The sequence below is a fragment of the Sciurus carolinensis genome, chromosome 4 (assembly GCF_902686445.1).
Source record: "Sciurus carolinensis chromosome 4, mSciCar1.2, whole genome shotgun sequence".
Classification (NCBI taxonomy): Eukaryota; Metazoa; Chordata; class Mammalia; order Rodentia; family Sciuridae; genus Sciurus; species Sciurus carolinensis.
This window is the reverse complement of record NC_062216.1, coordinates 143263442-143284626: the sequence shown is the minus strand read 5'-3', so window position 1 is coordinate 143284626 and position 21185 is coordinate 143263442. Positions and strand designations below refer to the sequence as shown.

The 21185-nt window shown below is 33.1% G+C and overlaps 1 protein-coding gene across 1 annotated transcript in view; it reads left to right on the top strand.

Annotated features, from left to right (window-relative positions):
- Window positions 1-21185, top strand: part of Rassf9 (Ras association domain family member 9) — a 37191-nt gene that overhangs the window by 10466 nt on the left and 5540 nt on the right. The gene's annotated exons all lie outside the window — the stretch shown is intronic.

Here is a 21185-nt window from a genome sequence, read left to right as displayed (position 1 = left end):
TATTTAAAAGTACATACATATGCCTACATATATTTATATATATATATTTATATTTCCCTTATTATGATGCAAGATTATATGACTGATGATCCAAAAAATCTAAAAAATTAATTGAGCACTACATTTTGGAGTAATTACAAAAGGTTAGTGATAAATCCAACATGGAATATGTTTCTCGTGACCTTGATGATTAACATACACACAAAACGTGCATAAATAATTTAAAAATAACTTTTTTGAAGTGTCCTCATAAAATTCATGTATTCAGTGCCAAATATTTATTTATTTTGTAATATACACCACATTATTCTAGATCCCAGGAATAGAGACAAAGACAGTAGAAGTTTCTACTCTCATTGAGCTAAGTGTATAGTGCAGCGGTTGATGGACAATACAAAAACAATAAAGGTATGAAAGTATTTAGATAGTGATGATGGCTACAAGGAAGGAAACCAGAGTGATATAATGAAGAGTGCAAACTGGTCTGAGTAAAGGGGACTTTTCAGTTAAGACTTGAATGAGCAGAAGGAATCAGCTTGTAAGGCTCTGAAATAAGATGGTTTTAGGCAGATGGAACAGAAAGTCACTGCTATGGAACCAGGCCTGGAGTCGTAGAAGGAAAGAAGAGCAATAGGTAGAGGATCTAAGACTAGGAGGGGGAGTTGAGGACCTAGATGAGGGTATGGTTATTTAGCTATTTGTGAAACACAAGGAATGCTGATTATACTTTAAATGCAGGGAAATCCACCAATGGGTGCTTAGCTGGGGGAGTAGACGATTTTTTGATTTTTGAAAACTCAGCCTGACTACTATATGGAGAGGTAACTACAGTGGGACCAAAAGAGGAAGAAAGGAACCCAATCTAGAAGCTATTGTAGTGGTTTCAGCAAAGGATGACTCCTTGTGGGATGACAGTAGAACAGAAGAGAAAGTGGCAAAATGGATGGATCCACTTTGGAAGTAGAATCTACAGGATTTTTTAATGAATGAGAAAAAAATTAAAAACAAAGATGGTCTGAAGTTTTTGACTTCAAGAACTGTGAAGTTTACCAACTCTAAATAGGGAGACATTAGTACCAGAGCTGATTTTGGGAAAAATGGGTGAGAAATTAATGATTCTACTTCAGCTTTGTTATGTTCTCAGATGCTTACTAAGTATCTAAGTGGAGGTGTTTAGTACAATATTGCTGGCTGAAGTTCAAGACCAGAGATATAAGTATACCGGTATGTTAGGCAACAAAGATGGAATAGTATCTCTCTACAGGTTTCACAAAACAGCAGCAGATTTAGACCTGAATGAGATGCAAGATTTGCATACAAAAAAGATGAGAAAAAGAACACTGCACAAAGAAAAAATAGGAAAAGAGACAGTGTTTGACACTATCAGTGTAGTTTATGGAAAGCCAGACATTATTTTATTTTTGCACTAGAAGCCCTAAAGAGCTGTGAACGAGAAAATAATACAATTATTATATAACCTTTTAAACAATTATCTGGATGAAATATATAGAAAATATACAGTAGAGAAAGAATGTGAGTAGGCCAGTTAGGTGTAATTTAAAAAGGTCTCATATAAAAAGTGAAGAAGATTAGACACAAGAGTTAACATGGAGGCAGAATTTATAAGAATTCAAAATTTAATGGACAGGGGTAGAACCAGGATGGAAAAATGAATCAATGATAACTACAATTTTGGTTCTGAATAACTGAGGATATAGGTGTGTCATCATGAAGAGCAGGGAAAAAAATGGCAAGGATAATATTTGTAAGAGAAAAACATTGAGGTGACGAGTGAAAAATTTAAGATGTCTCTTGAATGTTTCCAAGTATTCCACCTTCAAACACCTGGTGTTTGGACATGCTGCACCTGAGATGGGACTTTGAAAGCTGCCATTCATCCAGCCTACTCCTGTCCCTACTCATATCCATATGGGGCTGATTAATATGGAGCACACCACACCTGTAGTGGGGCTTTAAGGGCAAAACACACTGGTTTCCAGTCAGGGCCTTCAGACTGACTAATCCTGTGTTAATCCCACTCAATGGACATGAAACAGCCTTCCTTTTAATGATTCTTTAATTATTACCTGTGGTTGAAATTGCTTCTGCATAACTTCTATTAGATTATAAGTCTCTTTTGTGTAAACATTGTTATTTTACCTTTTTTATTTCCTAGAGAACCCTATATAGAAAATTTTTTTATAAATACTTAAGTTTAAGAAAATGTTTTATTATTTAAAAAATAAAGTGTATATGGTTTTGGTGCAGATAAATGATCAAAACCAAGAATTCTCAAATCTGGGGGGTTAAAGTTCACATAATAAGTATTTTAGGTTTCGTTAGCAATAATGTCACCATCTCAACTGCTCACTCTGTCATTGCAGTGTGAAAAAAAAAAAAAAAAACAGACAATCCATAATGAAATGGGCATGGCTGTGTTTCAGTAAAACTTTATTTACAAAGACAATTGGTGGAACAGTTATAACTAGGTATAATTTTTCTGATCCACTTGATCTAGGTTAATCACAGTAGATTTAAACTATATTTATGTAGACTTTTATACTGAGAAATTTCCTTTATTTACCTCTTTAAAACTCCTCTCCTCCTCCTGTCACTCTCTTCCAAATTACCAAAAAAAAAAAAAAAAAAAGAAAAATAAACAAACAAACAAACACTTACCCTTATTATGTTGAACCTTTAGGTTCAAAATGAAAGATTTGTCCAGGACCTGACTGGAAAACTAGTAAAAAGGAAGCATTCTGCTGTTGTGAAGTATGCCCTCTTTGATTCTATAGAAGCATCAGAGTGGATTCTTATATCCATCTGGAGTCAGGATCTGGGGTTATTCTGGGGCATTCAGGGAATTTTCCCAGAGGAGGCAATATTTGAAGCATAGGAAGAGTTAATCACAAGGAGAAGGAGAAAAAAAATGACTGGTTCAGGATAAGGAAACAGGTTGTCAAAAAGCCTAGAGTCAAAATATTAAGCATTGCAGATCCAATCTAGCCATTAACTGGGTGATATATATGACAACAAGCTAGACCTGTCAGATATTGGCATGGGGTAAGGAATGACTAAATCCATGTATATAGTAAAGAGTTCTTGGCTATAAGTTGAAGGGGTCAGATCATGGAAGAAAGCCTAGGAATGGGGAAAAGAAAGTGAAAAGGGAGAAAGAAGAAAGAGATTTAAAATGAAAGTCTTGAGCCTCATTTAAATATTTTAATCCAGCAAAGTACAAACCTAGATTTGTAGTTTAAAAAACAGCAGGCTAGTAGTCTTGTAGGGTACAAATGTGATGTGGGTAATATTTTATAATTTTGTGACATGTAATAGCTTACTACAGTAATATATAATAAACCATTGTCTGAATTGTAATAGTAAAGATGGTGATGAGAGCAGATATTTTGGACATTTAATAGAAAGGATAAAATAGACATAGTGCCTGTTTGTTAAAGGCAGATGAAAGAGACAGAGGAGAGTCCAAATAGACTTCCAGTTTCAAGTGTTGGAAATAGAGGGAGGGGTTAGTGATTGTCTTCAGTAAGAGAATATCAGGAGATAGAATAGTTAGGAATGGGAGAGAAGATAATGAACTAGTTTTGATGTGTCAAATTTGAGGTCATCCTGGTTATGCAAATATAAATATAAAGATATAAAAAAGGAAATTGGAAATATGGGTCTAGAGTTCAAGGACAAATAATTAAACTTGGCAACTTCCTCCAATTGTTTGATGTTGTGAGTATTGCACTCACCAAGAAGAATGTGTGTAACAAAAGTGAGCCCAAAACTTTGGGTTCAGCAGCTATACCCATTATCACTTACACCATGGTAAAATACCTCCAAAATTAGTTGCTGAAAACATTAACAATATTTTCCATGACTCTGTGGATTGGCAAGGGTGTTTTTTCTGCTAGTTTCCTGGACTCTCAGGAGCAGCTGGTTAGCTGAGAACACAGTTTACTGGGAGCACAGTTTGCGGGTAAAACAACTGAGGAGTTGGGTTCTCCCTTTCTCTCTATGTGAGTGTTCATGGCAGGCTTTATCATGAAGCAGCAGGTTCAGGACAGCATCCCAAAGGGAGAAAGCAGAAGCTATGCTTTTTTAAAATTTGGACTCCAGAATTTGTACAATATGGCTTTTGCCACTTTCTTCTGGTCATCAAAATCTCAAATTCTACTAAAGCGGTGAAAAAAAAGAGACCCCTTTTTTTGATGGAACTACAAAGAATTGGTGTCCATGTGATTTTGTCTTGCCTGACACCTATACCTGTTGAATATGTGGAAGAAGAAAGTTCCATCTGGGAACTGGGGAGGAAACTGGAAAAGTAAAGGAAGAATTGCAGGAGAATGGTTTCTTCAGAGGCAAGGACCAGAAGGCCAGAAGAATGGGAAGAAGGGTCACAACACTTCATGTAATAAAGAGGTCAAATCAGATCAGTTCTGAAAATGACTACTGTTTGGCAGTTAGGAGGTTCCTCATAACCATAAGAGAGGGGTCTACTTGAATTAAGCAGGGTAGTGGTCACTTTGTTATGAATTTGAGTCCTTGGAAAGTATTCAACAAAAGAGAAGGACTATGGATTGCTATTTGAATTTGTGAATAAAAGATATTTAGGGGACCAACTGGTTAAACCAAAGGTTTTTAAATGTGACAAGATAATAAAAAGAATCAGAGCAAAAGGAAGGAAATAAAAAGAAATTTAAGGAAGGATAAATTATGAAGTAAAGTCTTAGAGGAGGTAGAGACAGAAAGATTCAGATCATTGAAGATTCACATCATTAAAACCTGGGGAAGAATAATGAACATGCAATATTTTTGATATAGGTGACTGGTGTCTCTTAACCATAAAGTTAGGTATCAAAACTCTCCCTTTTCTTAACAAAATGATATGACAGGCCCTACCATACTCTCGTATCTATAAATTATCAATTTGTAGTTACTCTTTAGGATATTTATTTGTGGTTAATGTGTAAAACTGATTATTTAAGATAAAGTTTCCAACTAGAAGTTATTGTCGTTTCTTATAGAGTGTTCAGAAAATGAAAAGCAAGGATAAAGGTTCTCACCCATGTTTTCAGTTCTCCTCCTGGATAATTCAAATTCCTGCTCATTTCAGGTGTTATTCAACAATGCCAACATATCTCAGAACTCATTTAAAAGGTGAAGAGCAGATGGCTGCAGGCAGATACAAGCTTAAAATCACCGTCATTAGGGAATATCTTCCACTATGAAAGCAAACCAATTATGGTTTTGGCTATCCAAAGGAAAACTAATGCTAATAGTTAAAATAACTACAGCTATCATTAAATGAAATATTTAATGATAACTTTCCTTTTAATAGATATGCTTTGTTGTTATGAAATATTTCTCTACAAAATATAAATGAGTAAGGAAACTTTACATACTTGTCAGGTACAGGCACAGGTGATACCTAGAAGTAAACACTAGAATTTCCAATGAGATTAGTTTCTCAGCATTCCATTTGGTTAATACTACATGTTAAATATTTACATTTTGATTATAATCAATTTCCGGAATTTGAACCAAGGGTTTAGTTTACTTAACCTCCAGGAGTCTCTAATGCACATTCTTTACACATTCCCTTCCCTTCCTCTGCTTATGGGAATTATATGCTTTAGCTACTCTGCGGTTGTGGAATGTCTGGGGTTGTTCTTATCCTGCTTGACTGGTTTATGCTTTTACTTCCTAAAAAATTAGACTGACATTACTAGAGCATGAAACTGGCAAATACACACACATGCACAAACACACATCAAATTTTAATTTTCAGGTAATCTTTTACCATTTTATTTTATTTATCAATTTTTTACTGTCCCATTCTTCCACAGAAAAATTGATTTTCTGAAGGGCTACAACTTTTGAAATGCTTTAAAATATTAGAAGTATGCATTTGAAGAAAACTATTTTTTAGCACTACTTTTCACGCTTCAACTATCAAAACAATGATTTGAATTTTCTTAGTGACCTAGAGAAAGATCTGTATTATTAATGGGTGAAGCTTCTATGTTTACCTCTTCTTAGGACTGGTACTTCTGTGACCCAAAAAATGTTGCTTTTGAGAGCATTTGCTGCAGAGTGGGTCAGATTAAATGGAGTTTGTTTGTGGGTCAGAGCTTCCATGTTATTTGCCTGCTTCATTAATTTTAATTTTGATTAAATTTTATTCTCTGTGTGTGTGCATTAATAAAAGGCAATCAAAATTGTCATTTAACATTGCTTCCTTTTTTGGTGTTGTTCTGGGGATTTAACCCAGAGGTGTTTAACCACTTAGCCACATCCCCAGCCCTTTTTATGATTTGAGACAGGGTTTTGCCAAGTTGCTTAGGACCTTGCTAAGTTGCTGAGACTGGCTTTGAATTTGCTATCCTCTTGCCTCAGCCTCCCCAGGTGCTAGGATTACGAGTGTGTGCCACCATGCCAGGCTTACATTGCTACATCTAATTCATGTATAGCATATTTGCTTTACTTACAATGACTTTAATTTTCCTGAGGTGATCATGATGATCATTTTTCTAAGTACAGAAGACAGTGAAACAAACTTAAAATAGAATTAAGAGGTCAGTGCCACTTTTAAAGGTTGGGAGCAAGTGGGAACATATCATGCTTTAGAACTTAATAAAAATAGATAGTACGAATCGCCAAAACTTTAAAAAGACTTACAACACTCTCCTGAATTGTTAATCCATGTGTGTCTTTTCAAAGTTTGTAATGGTTTTGATAAAAGAACCCATCAGCATGTTTTATAGAGAGCTATATATAGTCATGAGTTGTTTCAATAAGAGAAAAATTTTAATTTCTTATTAAATGTTGTGACTTACAAAGAAACAAATGCTGTGTTTCGTTTCGCATAGTAAAAAACATAACTGAATTTGTGTGTTGAAAATGTTATATGTAGATCATGAATTTTCTGAAATGTGCCAGGAAGGTCAAATAAGTCTAGGAAATATTCTACACTAGTGTCCTTTTATATATTTTTAAAATTTTTTTAGGATTAACAATAGCATATTAAATCTCTCAGAATTGGCAAAGTAAAGAATTTCAATGTGCTTACTAATGAATAGGCAAACTTTCTGTCTGAAGGGCTAGATAGTAAATCATTTAGGATTTGTGAGCCATAAGATCTCTTTGTCAACTCCTCAACTTTGTCACTGAAGAGTGAAAACAGTCAGAGACTATACAAAAATGAATGAGCATGACTGTGTTTCAGTAAAACTTTATGAACACTAACATTTAATCTTATGGTTTTCATGAGTCATAAAATATTCTTCTTTTGATTTCTTAAAACATTTAAAAATGTAAAACAAAAACATTCTTAGTTCTCAGATGGTACAGAACCAGCCTGTGGGCTAGATGTGGTCAAAGGCCCATAGTATGCTAACCCTTCGTTAGTCAAATATTTTCAAAGTTTATTTGAATGTAAAAATATTGACTTAACACAAATTTACTGCAGTTGACAAGTCTAAATAAAAAATCAATTTACCAACTTATGTCTTCCAATTTTTAGTTTTCAAAACTAGCAAAGACATTTAGCTTTGTATGTTTGGATGTCTGGACAATGCGCCCACTTTTACAGGCAATGTACTGATGTATTCACAAATACGAACCTGGGATTGCAGTGGTCTTCACTGAACCACAAGGTCTTCTCATTCCCCTTTCCTTTCCTCTTCTCCACGCTGCTCCTTCCCCCTCTTCTTTCTCTCTTTTTCTTCTCTTATTCTCCTCCTTCTCCCTGCCCCTCCCCCTTCCCCTTCTTTATCTTCATCTTTCTGAAGAAGAAAGGGAACTAGCAATTACTAAGTGCTAATTGTATATGAATCACTGGTGCAGGACCTTCATGTATAATATCTCATTTGACATTTATTACAGTCCTTTGAATTGTGTTATTTAGATGAGAAAACTGAAGCCTAGGAATATGAAATATCTTCCTCAAATAATTTTTAAATGATTGACAGTCGGTCTATACAAGAATATGATACTGTAAAGAATAGTTACAACCATGGGGAAAGAGTTCATACTTTAATTTTAAATAAAATCAGTAAGTGTGAAATGATCTGTCCTTATCTGTAAGATGACAAAATTTTGGTATATCCTTTCTTTTCTGTGATGAGGATTAAGTAAGCAAACAACATAAAAATCACTTACAATAGGGCAAAGGATATAGAGAACACCTACTAAATGTTGGTATTATTAATACTGTGACATAGAAACATCATGTATATGAAAAAGGTATAAGGAAATCAATATTGTCTCTAGGTCCTGTGATAAATAGGTTACTTTGAATTTTCTTATTTGAAATCATGTTTTATTTATGATAAACTTTATAGTATAATTAAGAATGAGTTAAATATCTTTTTAAAATGCTTAGCTTAACAGACTATGGGCTGGATGTGGTTAAAGGTCCATAGTATGCCAACCCTGTAGTTAAAGTCCATCTGAGTCCTTCAATTTTACCACATTATATTTTTTTTTAGTTTCCAAGTACTATGGAAATGAGAAAAACTTACCTCTTGGAGACTTTGTTTAGCTCAATTTATATTTTTAAAAATTGGATCAAAATTTTATCCAGGCATCTTTCAGATAAACTGCAAAGTAATTTTATGGGTGATTCTTAAGTATGTAGAAAATCTCAAAACACCAGAATTCTGTGGATGAAGGAGTCTCCTGATTGCCAAGAAAGTACATCTTTCAATATTGCATTGATCTGCATGAATTTATAATATATCAAAGTAGACGATAAATATTCTAAGTTTTTCTTATGATGCACAGTCTTTTTTTTTCTCAAAAGATTCATATTAGATTTATTTTATTTTCAGGAAAAAAGCTCGTGAAATATACCCATCACTGCATTAGACTTAGTGTCTGATCGGTGGTCTGATTCAGGTTAACTCGTTTATCCAAACTTATTTTTCCTCACTTATTAACTGGAAATAGCATTGAAAAAGTACTTCATTTAGTGCCTCTTTTTCCTAATCTGTATAATGGATTGACAACAGAAACCTATTTGATAGGGTTGTGATGAAAATTGAGTTTATGTGAATAAAGCACAAAGAACAATGGCTGGCAATGTACTGAGCATGTAATAAATGTGACCTATTATTATCCAGTGTGCCCTTTCACCTGTCCTCCACTGCTCTTCTCTCTAATCACCTCACTTATTAAGTACCTGTTCCTCAACTACCAAGCCTACAATAATCACATTAACCCACAAGTTCAATGGGTCTGCCTCACAGACATGATTCAAATCCAGCATCTTTCTTCCACCTTAACTCCTTTGAACCTCTTATTCAGACTGACTTTCTACAAAGGATTGTTAGAACTAAGCGCTTTGAGACAACTTCTATGTCCTTTGATTATTTATATAATACAATTTAACTGATTATTATTTATCTATCTTCTCATAACTTTTATAGCACATTTGTTCAGCATGTATTGCATTACTTGTCTAATGTTTAATATAGTCCTGAGCTCTTAAAATCTTTCTCTAGACATATATATATATATATTTTTTTTTTTTTTTTTTTTCTCTTCCCAGCCATAGGACAATGTCTTGGATATCAAGATATTTTTATCTTCCTTTTTTTTTTTATCCTCAGTATTCATGCACTTTTTGTAAAACTAAATTCCTATTACAATTGAATGTTGAAGCAAATTATAATAATTTATATGCTACAATTCAAAATGGATAATATTTTTGGAGGTAAACTAACTTATAACTGATTAAATTGATTTATGTAGAACTTTTTTAAAAAATCAAAGATTTAAGCATTTATCCTTAGCCAATTTCATCTCTAGATTTTTTTTATTTTTGCATCATACTTTCCTTTTATTGGGAGGCCAATCATTCATGCTATACACAATTACACACATTTCTTATCTAATAATGAAATTATAAGTAATTTATTAGATTAGTTTTAATTGCATTATATTAGACTGCCTTTATTCTGACTTGTTTTGCTAATGCTCTCAATTTCCATCCACTTTCATGCCAATGACAGAATTTCATTTTTCTCTCTCACTAAATAAAACTCCATTGTGTATACATACAATATATTGTTTATCCTTGAGTCACAATTTTTAAGGAAATTGATTATGAGTTAAGAAAATACTAGGGACACAATTCTCATTCCCTTATGGGATAAGAATTTGGGTGAAAATCATTTATTTACATTTTACTGCAAGGGTAAAACCATTCTGTGACACTCTCTCAGCTGAACTGCACAGTGATAAAAATTGTAGAATATTTGTAACACTTTGTATCCATCAATCAGAAGACATGAATCACCGGATTTGTTCTTTTTGGTGGGGGTACGATGTTGTTTCCCAATTCATGTAAATAATGACTTTAAGACATTATTAGATTCCAGTTTGTCTTCTGAACAACCAAAGCACGGAAATGTTATATTCTGTGTAGTTTCACTGCTAAGTATATCACAAAGCTGTCTGTGATTTATCTGATCCTGTTTTTCATGCCTACAACTCACCCAACAATGACTAAATGAGACAAGATTTTTAATTTCTCTGTCATTACCCACAGTTGTCTCTGGGAATTTCTCTCCCATCCTCTAAAGACTGTAGGTATTGTCTTACCCTCCTCTTGCCCTAAACATTGAGTGCCTAGAAATCACTCTTACTAACTCCAGTCTTTTCTTGTCCCTTCTACCCTGGACAGAATATGTCACAAGAAAGGAATAAGAAACGCAATGATGATCCATTCTGCTCATGCCCAACTCCTAACCCACGCTGGCATTTCACCAGTGGCCTTGTCCATGCCCATCACATAATATTATTCACACATTTTCTGATCCACAACCTACACCCCATATTTAGTAAACAGATGTTTACATTCTATTTCTAACATTTTATTTTCATTTAATTTTTGCTGTATTTTTTGTTGAAGCATTATTTTTGTACACAATTGTGGGCTTTGTTTATACATTCATTCATACATGCACACAGTATCGTGATATAATTTGGCCAATATCATTCCCCAGTATTCACCCTTTCCTTTCCCTCCTCCCACCCCTAGTACCTTTCTTCTGCTCTACGGATCTCCATTTGATTTTCATGGGATTCTTCCACCCAACTTTCTTTTCCTTTTTCCTCTCTAGTTTCCACATATGAGATAAAACACATGACCTTGACCTTCTGACTTTGACTTTTTCCGCTCAACATAATGTTCTCAAGTTCTATCCATTATTCCTGCAAATGGCATGATTTCATTTTTCTTTATGACTAAATAAAACTCCATTGTGTATATAAACCACATTTTCTTTATCCACTCATCCTTTGATGGACACCTAGGCTGGTTCCATTGTTTGGCTATTATGAATTTTGCTACTATAAACATGGGTATGCATGCATCACTATAATATGATGATTTTAATTTTTTAGTAGAGCAAAGGGAATAGGGAGAGGAGGGAAGGGAAAGGGGAAGTACTGGGGATTGAATTAGAATGAATTATATTCCATGCTTTTATAATTTTGTTGAAATGAATTCTAATGTTATGTATAACTAAAAATAATTGTTAAAAATGTAATTCTTTAATTGTTTTAATTCTTGTCCCTTCTATCCTTCTGTCCCTTTAGGATAAACACTGAGGTGTGGTACAGTTGGGTCACATGGTGGTTTCATTCTTAGTCTTTTGAGGAACCTCCTACTGATTGCCATAGTGGTTGTGCTAATTTTTAATTCCATCAACAGTGTAAAAGTTTCTTTTTTCCCACAATCTCTTCAACATTTATTATTGTCTATGTTCTTGATAACTGCCTTTCTGACTGCAGTGAGCTGAAAACCAGTGTAGTTTTGATTTACATTTTCCTAATTGCTAATGATGTTGAACATTTTGTCATATATTTGTTGTCATTTGTATTTCTTCTTTTGAGAAGAGTCTGTTTAGCTCATTTGCCTATTCATTAATTATGTGTGTGTGTGTGGTTTTTTTTTTTTTTTGGTGTTAATTTTGTTGTTTTCTTTGTAGATTCTATTTATTAATCCTCTGTCAGAAGAACAGCTAATAAAGTTTTTTTCTTATTTTGTAAGTTCTCTCTTCACACATTTGTTTCCTTTGCTATGCAGAAGCTTCTTAATTTGGTGTCATCCCATTTATTAACTCTTGGCATTATTTCCTGAGCTTTAGGGATCCTATTGAGAAAAACGTTGCCTGTGCCTCTATGTTGGAGTGTTCACCCTACGTTTTTCTGCTAGAGGTTGCATTGTTTCTGGTCTAATTTCTAGGTCCATTCTAAGTTGAATTTTGTGCAGAGTGAGAGATAAAGGTCTAGTGTCATTCTTCTACATGTGGATAACTAGTTTCCCCAGAATCAGTTGTTTAAAAGGCCATTTTTTCTTTCATATATATTTCTGGCACCTTTGTCAAGGATGAGATGACTGTGTCTATGTGGGTTTGTCTCTGTGTCTTCTATTCTGTGTCTGTTTTTATTTGGAAGATTTATTAGTCTGTCAATCTAAGTTTTTCTAGAACAAAAATTTCCCTGGATGTTTGTATTTTTACAATATTGAAATGCAAATAACAACATTTCTTTGAACCAGCTCTGAGTTTAACAGGAAGTTCAGTTGGGCTACATCAGTAGTAATAACCATAAAGACTGGCTATTTAATGAAAAAGAACAACAAAAACAAAAAAAAAAGTTTCTATATTTTATTAAATGTCTGCTTTCCTCAACAATTATGTAAACTGCTTGAGATCCGCAATTTTCCCCTTTTACTTGTTATTTTTTCATTTCATGCATGTTTTCGTCAACTTTTTCATTACTGTGATCAAGGGACCTGACAAGAACAACATAGAGGAAAGGCAGTTTATTTGGGGCTCAAGGTTTCAGAAGTTCTTTCTCCTGTTGGGGTCAAAAGCTATGGAGTGGGTTGTCTGTTAATGACCTTTACCTATTAGAAAGCCAGGAGTACCACTAGGCCTGATGTGAAAACTGAAAATGCCTACACATTACCAAGTTTCTCCTGGAGGGCAAAGTCTCTCCTGGGAGAGGATGACAGAGAATCTTCAGTTTAAAAAATAAATAGTAATAGGAATGAAGCAAATTCTTGTCAGTGTAGCTGGCCAGGACTCAGATATGCTTCCAAAGCTTCACAGTACTTTATTCTTCAACTGATGGAGGCCTCCATCATGTGGATGTGTAAAAGTTCTAACTCTGATTTCTAAGCATGAAGTCGTGTGTGTGTGTGTGTGTGTGTGTGTGTGTGTGTGTGTGAGGGCATGCTGATACACATGCTAAGGATCAAACTCAGAACATTATACATGCTAGGCAAGCACTCTACCTCTAATCTACATTCCCAGTCCTCAAGTGTTGCGCCTAGTTTTAGGCACTAAACGTATTTCACTTAGAATCATTCCTGTGGATGATAGCATTTACTATCATACTTTCCAGACTGGCCTAGGAAAGAAAGAATAGTTAATGAAACTCTGGAAAAAATTCATCCAGGGTTCTAAATATTTTTATTCACATCTATAGATTGCATTTCAGTGTTCATAAAGAATACTGGGTTTGAGAAGTATATTTTAGAAAGTAATTATTTTTATTAACAGTTTAATGATTTTTGAATGTAGGATCACTATGATAGAGTTATCCTGCATTAATACTTCAAATTTCAGCTAGTGTCTAATGTCTACTATGTTCTAGAAGGAATGTTGCTCTTTGATTGATTCTCTTGTGTTCCAACTTCAATGCCTTTTCCTCTGGGCAACTGAATGAAGAAGACTGAATTTTATCCATTTATCTTCATTTTTCTTTGCCTTCACTCAGAATCACTTTTCTATAATTCCCTGTTTCATTGGATCTTCAATTTGGCATTGCAGTGTCATAACTTGATACATTTTATCTTACAAACTTCAAGATTTACATTGTTAACTTATCCCCAGATGCTTTGTGCATATTAATAACTTGGTGGATAATATGTTGAAAGAATAATAATTGTACAAATATTGCATTTTTAATTGAAAGTCAATTCAGTTCTCTAAAATTAATTATTAAAGGAGAAATGTTTTTAATTCCTGATGATAAAAAACTAATATAAAAATTCTCATATTTAATTTTACACTATTAGTTCAGAGTGAACATGAAAAAGCACCTATAAATGTTAAGATTGCATTTAGCATTTACATCCACTTAATTTTACGATGAAGATATTTCAAAATGGAAACACATAAACAATAAGATAGTAGAACAGTAATCAGGTATATACATATCTTTTCAAGGAAGTATGCACATTAGCACAAGTAATTGTAATCAGAGAGTTATAAGTCAGCAAAAGATTAAAAACATGCTTGGTTCATTTATGATGCAAAGTATTTTGGAAAGTTAAGAAGGTAAATATTTATGGTTTTTAAATGTCTCTTAAAGGGTTATATTAGTTGTGTGCATGCAAAAGAAAAATTAGTTGAAACAGATGGAAAATATCATGGAATAGGTTAGAAAATATTGCTAAAATAGTATTATTAACTACTATTGTGAGTTCACAAGGTCTACTGAGTAAGAATACAAAAACATCCTTCTCAAAGTAATAATATTGGTAATTTTATTACTGTAGTTAAACACCTACATTTATACCATGTATTTTTTACAATTGTCAAAGCTCTTTTATTCTTTCTATTTGATATTTGTGGTAACCTTTCATGTTAGTGAAAAACATGCACATTGCAGCATTACAGTTTCTGGTACAGGGGATTTGAAAAACTTATCATAATTGAAAATGTCTGTTAATGATGGTTAATATGAAATAAAAAATTTACATTTCAAGTTTGGTTATTTCCACTATTTTTGCAAATATTTACAAACAAATCTCATAGTGAAGGAATTAAATGAGTATATACTATAAAATGTGATTCTTTATTTTGTTCATGATACATATTAATAATTTCCAAAAATATTTTATGATTATAGACTTTTTAAGTAAATTCAAAAGAAGTATGCTGTTACAAAATTATATTTATGTGAGAACAATATATATTTAATATTATCACATTTAATATAGCATTAAAACCACACATGTAAGAATATTATGTGCATGAGATATGCCATTAATATATACTACATAATTATACCTCTAGTATAATGGGTTTGGAATCTGTAATAAACTCTGTTGAATAACATTTTAAATTACTTTTAATTCAGTTTTCATTCACCAAAACATAGTAAAAGATAATTGCATGAAGTAGTTATGTGTTGCTGGGAATCAGTTTAGATATGACTAAAAGAGTAATTTTTGTTATCAACCATTTTGAAAAACCCAGCTAGTTCAAATCAGTTCAAAACACAGCTATGATATTTTTCAATTTTTCAAAATATTAATTTCATTGTAAAATTCATTGTTTTATTGATTATGGTGTGTTAATTAGAACTAAAATATAAGATACCCTACTTAACATTACAGGAGGCAATATCTTAAAAAGATATTGTTATTAATTAATCATTTTTGCCTGCTTAAGGTAGACATCCGGTAAGTTATCTTGTTCTATGTGATAATATAGATAACTGAGTCAAATCTTACTGGCCAGATAGTTTATCCAAGAAACTTCATGTATAATAAGATGTTATGAATGCAAGTACTATACTTTTAAACTATAACCTGACTAGATTTTGGCTTATGAAATTTCATATCTACTTACAAATCACAGGAGTGAACAGGTATTCAATTAAGCTAATATTCCAAATTTAACTGGTGTGAATTAAATTTGAATGTGGTGATCACTTTATTATAAATATATAATTTTTAATAAAATGTTTTTAATCTATAACACATAAGTATTACATCTTGAATCCTTTACCTTATATAGTTTTTTATTTAACATATACTTGGATGTCCACCTATTGGTTATTCCTTCCTAGGATATGAATAGAGGACCCCTTCCAGAGCCACTGTCCATATTAACCTTACTGTCTACAATCTCCTTGTCCCTGTTCCCTCAGCATTACAAACTCAAATACTTGAGACTTTGAATACTTGGCTTTATACTAGATGTTCAAACGGAAGAATAGTAGAGTTAAAGGAAGGTATACTTGTATTTTACCTAACAGTGTTCAAACTGACTTTGAGGATAGCTGAGGATATAGTAATTTTATGGGAAAAACTCATATTTAATTCATTTAAAAAAATAACCACTGATGTAATCCATTCATAAGTTGGGAAATTGTTATAAGATGGTAGTCATGATGGCTATTCTAATATATTTTGGGGGATTAGTAGTAGGCTAGTATCAATGCCAGAGCTGGAAGGAATGCTCCTACTTCCTAACTTTGTCACATTAGGCAAGTTGTTAGCCACACCTTGTCTCAGTTCTCTCATCTGTAAAACAGGGATGATATTTGTAACTACCTGATTTATGTTGTGTTTAAATCAGAGCTTATGTGTCTCAAGCACTAGATCTGAATCCATTGGATAAGAACTGTTTATTACATTCTATTACATGACTAACCAAATTTTCTATTCTGTTTGTATCTTCAATCTTTTCGTTGCCTGTGTTTGTAGATGTTACTACTTTTAATAGAAGTAAAATTTCAAGTAAAATAGGAAGGGAACAGCTTCTTTAGTCCCAGTTCTAATGTTAAATTATTTTATTCACCTCAGATGACTAAGTTTGCATGGAGCTGTAATCAAATCAAAACTATTATTTCTTTACAGCAATGGTGATTTATTATTTCTAAATCAGCTTTATTTTTGCTTCCTTTCTATATTTTTATTTGATTTTTTTTTTAAATGAAATGATGCTGAGGGCCTTAAGTCTGTCAGCTTAGTATTTGGGCATCACTAATATAACAAGAAACTTAGCACCAGAACTGACAGTAAATGAAGTGTTTTCTTCCCAAACATAGCACCGTTTCCCACAGTATGGCAGAGATACTGTCCTATAAATCACACGTGTCTGTATTGTGCACATTTCCCATGACGGTGCCATCCACAGAGGAGGAGCTCAGGGAATATTTGTTGAGTGAGTGGATAGAAAGTCAGAGCCATATTATAAAATAACTATAGTTTTCAAAATCCTAAACCTGCTATAAAGTAGACTCTAGACATGACGAAGCATATACAAGTTGCGGGAGATTTTATTGCCTAAATTCTGTAATGAATGGTCATTACTTTTAAATGTGTTCCGTCAAGTGACAGAAGTTTTGAAAATTACTTGGTTTGAATAATCATTATAAAAATTCTCCAAAATATTTAGTAATAGCTGTCCTGAAATATGTGAGGACTCTGTACAGACTTCTAAAAAATTAAAAAGGAAGATTTGGAGCCAGTGAGACTGTGAGGTTTTTAATAAAGGCACCAGTTGTTTATATGTAACATGGAATTAATAACACCTTTCTTGACTGTGCATCACGACCAGAGTACTACTTATCTACATGATTTGAAAACTAACAGGTCTCTAGGGGAGGCCACAATATAGACAAGAACCTGGTCCTTACAGAGCAGGAAGCATCCTAATTGGAATAAGGGCCATGGAAGTATCAAGAAATTGCCACTTGTACCATTATTGTTATTCTACTATTCAAAAGGGTTTGCTGCTCACTGCTTCTCAGTGTTCAGAATTTCAGTGTAGGGGTGAAGAATTTAAGTCATGTGTCATCCATAGCTATGGGGTCCTCTCTCCCCATAGAAGAGAACAAGACACAGGGATTATCTGAGAAGACAACAGTAAGACATTTTGAATATATAAGAGATTCATCAGCTAAAGGGAATGCCGAGCCCAGTCAGAAAAACTTTATTACTGCATCAGCTCAGGAACAATATTATGCTTTTCAAAAGGCACAGAAGGCAACATATTCAGGCATGCTTTCTTCCATGATTGGTCACTGGAAGAAGTCCTTCCCTGACCAGCTGAGTATTCTAAGGGAACACTTTGTTTCCATTGGTGTCAGAATGTATGTGATAAAGTTCTTTTAAAAAGTAGGATTTTTTTTCCAATTAAATCCATGTATCTATCTAAATCATCACATTTATAAATTTGTTTTTAGAGTATACTGGTGAGGACTTCAGACCTTCAAACCTGTTTTCTTGATTGAATTTGAATCCTCATGGTCCCACTATGTGACCTTAGGCAAGTTGCTAACATCCCGAGTTTTTTATCTGTAAAATGAGATTAATGTTATTCCTTACACAACAGAATTGTGACAATTAAATGACTATATATATACAAGCATTGAGGACAGTGTCTAGAATATTTTAAATGTTTTATATTTGATAGTGTCTATATTCAATGCTATGTATTTTATAGGAATTTTTTAGTTTACCCTTAAGCACTAAAAAATAGCATGAAGATGTCTTTGGTTTAAACATAACAACTAATAGCAATATTATCTAAGGTTGATATTTAATTTTTAATTTTAAATAATTTTTAATTTAATTTTACTACTATTTACAAAAAGTAAATATGAAATTAGTTTTAATTTAACATACAGTAAATGCAGAGTCTGAGTACTATTTTTCAAATCATCCAAACAAGTATATGCCTAATTAAATAATGAAAAAAAAATTACAGTAATTTTCAATACTGCATACACACGATTGAAACATACCAAAGTAAGGATTTACTTAGAGATAATTTATGCTATGTAGTCATAATATAGACAGTAGTGGGTATCAGTTACTTTGAAAATATGTTTTTTAGAACATTTAAATGTACTAGTTTTGTACTATTGTACTATTTTTCAGAATATAAAAATAATTTTAACATCCCAAATTCAAACCTACTTATTTTACTTCTCAGAATCATTAAATGAGGAATTACAAACACTTGGTATCCCATTTACTCCAAAATATATTATTATATTCTGAGTCATTGAATGCAAAACATTATGTGAGAGAACATTTACAATTCAGCATGGATTGTAAGTAACCACTTATAAGATTTTACCGGCTATGATTGAACACTTCACTTTTACTGGATACTCTTCATTAGGAGCTAGACCTCATCTTTTATATTTCTTAGTGTTGTTGATTTATTCTTCCCCCTTTAGTAATCACTTGTTTCACTTCAGGAGTAGCCAAAATGTAATAATTAGTTCATTTAAAATAAATTTGATAACATAGGATTAGTCACTATTGCTACTAAAATATAACCCTATAAATTCTTAGTGGTAAAGATTTTGAAACCAGGAAAATTGTCTTTGGTACGTATTTCATGGAGTCATTTGCTTTGAGGGTATTATATAAATAAAGCGATAAATGAGTTTGACTCAACTTTTACAAGAGAGTTTCTACTCAAAAACTCTTATGTCACCATAAATCATATGAGAGTATAATTTATTTCATATCTCTTGTTTCTTAGCACTCTTTTAAAAATGTATTAGGAAAGACATAGTCAATTTGATTTATAGTCATGATGGGAAATACGATCTTGAAAATTCTCTAATAAGTATGGCTTAGAATTCGTGACACTTCCTTGCTTCTCTTACTCAAGGAAACTGTTTTCCCCTCTAGAAAACTATTTTTCTCCTCAGTTCTGTGGCTTGAATATGGTTTGTCCCCCAAAACTTCATGCAGTAGTTTAATCCTCAAAATCATGTGCTAATTGTATTAAGAGAGTGGAAGCTTAATCTATCTGTGGTGCTTGAGATAGGTTATTGGAAAGTGATTAGGATTAAATAAGGTCGTTCTGGTGGAGTTTCTGTGATTTTATTTTGGTGGCTTTATAAGAAAAGAGAGCAAGACAACACATAGACATGAAAGTTTGATATCTCTTGCCATATGATTCTCTGTGCCACCTCCAGAGTCTGTCAAAAAGAAGATCATCATCAGATAAAGCCTTTAGACCTTGCACCTCCAAAGCTATGAGCCAAAATAACCTTATTTTTTTAAAAGTAGCCTGCCTTAGGTATTTTATTATGGTAAGGAAAAACAGACTAAATACATCCTTTCCCAGTTTTATAAGAGAAAGTACTATCAAAACAATATGTGTATGTATGTTCCAACTCTGACCCCTTCCTACTATGTCTGTTGCTAAAACTCTGCTCCAGGAAACCATCATCTTTCTCTTAGACTGCTTCAATAGACTTCCAGCTTTGCCTTCCTCCATCTATTTTTCTTTCTTTTTTTTTTTTAATATTTCATTCCACAAGCAGAAACCAGATACATGAAAAATATACATAAGGTCATGGTTCTCCTTTGCTTAAAACTTTACAGTGGCTTCCCATTAATACTGGAACAAAGTCTGATTGCCTGCCTTACTAAGTTCTGCAGTATGCGCCTTTTCTTTGAACTCCATTGCCAGTCATTTGACCTGTCCCTCTCACCTTTGTAATCATTAGCATCCAACTAGACTCAGGATCTTTTTGTTCCTTGAACACACATAGTGATATACTTATTTCTGTTCTTTCTCCCTGGAATTCTTCCCTTAGGTTTCTGATTAATTCCTGTATGTCCCTAATTAAATGTTATCTCCATAGAGAAGTTTTTCCTAAGCTCTCCAAATAGAGTTCTTCTTCTAAGACATTTTCTACACCTTCATCCCAGTTTTCTTCATAGCATTTACCACTATCTGATCTCTATCAGTTACATATTCATGGCTATATTTTTGTCCTTTGTTTATTACTCTATTTTTAGTATCTGCAGATGTATCTGGTACATAGTTGGCATATATTAGACACTTCCTGAATGAAAGAATGACTCTTTTCACTATTGGACTGTTTTTGCTTTTATGATCCAATATGATCCAGTATCATCTTCCTTTCTGTTTTTGTGATCCTTCAATTTTTAGTCTCCAGCAAAAATGTTCCTATTTTATTTCCTCTTATTCGTCTCTTCTCCAATTACTATCTTAACTCTATCAAATCTGACTGTGAATATATTGTGGTTAACTTGTGAAAACAAAAGTAGCTTCAGTTTTTTGTATTTTTACAGACTGCATTTTGATTCATTGTATACAAATGGAGTACATCATTTCATTTCTATGATTGTACACGATGTAGATTCATACCATTCGTGTAATCATACATGTACATAGGGTAATGATATCTGTCTCATTCCACCATTTTTCATACGCCCCCCTATTTTCCTCTACAGAAAGTTCCTCCAATCTTCTCTCATCTCCCACCCCACTACAAGTGAAATAAGCCAATCCCAAAAGACCAAAGGCCAAATGTTTTCCCTGATAAGTGGATAATTCTTCAGTTGTCTTTGATGACAATTTGCTCTT